This window comes from Arachis hypogaea, chromosome 17 (assembly GCF_003086295.3).
Source record: "Arachis hypogaea cultivar Tifrunner chromosome 17, arahy.Tifrunner.gnm2.J5K5, whole genome shotgun sequence".
Lineage (NCBI taxonomy): Eukaryota > Viridiplantae > Streptophyta > Magnoliopsida > Fabales > Fabaceae > Arachis > Arachis hypogaea.
Genome location: NC_092052.1, coordinates 42,733,737 through 42,735,223, shown reverse-complemented (window position 1 = coordinate 42,735,223; position 1,487 = coordinate 42,733,737). Strand labels below are relative to the sequence as shown.

At 41.8% G+C, this 1,487-nt stretch overlaps 1 non-coding gene across 1 annotated transcript; it reads left to right on the top strand.

Moving 5' to 3' along the window:
* The first annotated feature begins 1,010 nt into the window (after positions 1 to 1,010).
* Positions 1,011 to 1,118, top strand: LOC112768540 (small nucleolar RNA R71). The gene has a single exon (XR_003185954.1). It is a non-coding gene; the product is annotated as a small nucleolar RNA R71 (small nucleolar RNA).
* Positions 1,119 to 1,487: the final 369 nt, after the last annotated feature.

Here is a 1,487-nt window from a genome sequence, read left to right as displayed (position 1 = left end):
GCATTCAGCTTCATGATTGCACCAAGGAACTTGGCAGCTTGCTCTTCAGTAATATCCTCATTCTCTTCAGAAGAGGAATACTCATCAGAGCTCAATGGCATAAGGAGGTTCAATGGAATCTCTATGGTCTCTAGATGAGCCTCAGAGTCCTTTGGTTCCTCAGAGGGAAGCTCCTTATTGATCACTGGACATCCCAGAAGGTCTTCCTCCTTGGGATTCACGTCCTCTACTTTCCTCTCAGGTTCGGCCATGGTGCTTATGTCAATGGCCTTGCACTTTCCTTTTGGATTCTCTTCTGTATTGCTTGGGAGAGTACTAGGAGGGATTTCAGTGATCCTTTTACTCAGCTGGCCCACTTGTGCTTTCAGATTTCTAATGGAAGACCTTGTTTCATTCATGAAACTTACAGTGGCCTTAGATAGATCAGAGACTAAGTTTGCTAAATTAGAAGTATTTTATTCAGAGTTCTCTGTCTGTTGCTGAGTGGATGATGGAAAAGGTTTATTATTGTTAAACCTGTTTCTTCCACCATTATTAAAGCCTTGTTGAGGCTTTTGATCCTTCCATGAGAAATTTGGATGATTTCTCCATGATGAGTTATAGGTGTTTCCATAAGGTTCACCTAAGTAATTCACCTCTGCTATTGCAGGGTTCTCAGGATCATAAGCTTCTTCTTCAGGAGAAGCCTCTTGAGTACTGTTGGATGCAGCTTGCATTCCATTCAGACTCTGAGAAATCATATTGACTTGCTGAGTCAATATTTTGTTCTGAGCCAATATGGCATTCAGAGTATCAATCTCAAGAACTCCCTTCTTCATAGGCGTCCCATTATTCACAAAATTCCTTTCAGAAGTGTACATGAACTGGTTATTTGCAACCATGTCAATGAGTTCTTGAGCTTCTGCAGGCGTTTTCTTTAGGTGAATGGATCCACCTGCAGAGGTATCCAATGACATCTTAGATAACTCAGACAAACCATCATAGAATATATCCAGGATGGTCCATTCTGAAAGCATGTCAGAAGGACACTTTTTGGTCAGTCCTTTGTATCTCTCCCAAGCTTCATAGAGGGATTCACCTTCTTTCTGTCTGAAGGTTTGAACATCCACTCTAAGCTTGCTCAGCTTTTGAGGAGGAAAGAACTTGGCTAAGAAAGCCGTGACCAGCTTATCCCAAGAGTTCAGGCTGTCTCTGGGTTGAGAGTCCAACCAGATTCTAGCTCTGTCTCTTACAGCAAAAGGGAAAAGCATGAGCCTGTAGACTTCAGGATCTACTCCATTAGTCTTAACAGTATCACATATCTGCAAGAATTCAGTTAAGAACTGAAAAGGATCTTCAGATGGAAGTCCATGAAACTTGCAGTTCTGCTGCATCAGAGAAACTAATTGAGGTTTCAGCTCAAAGTTGTTTGTTCCAATGGCAGGAATAGAGATGCTTCTTTCATGTAAATTGGAATTAGGTGCAGTAAAGTCACCAAGCATCCTCCT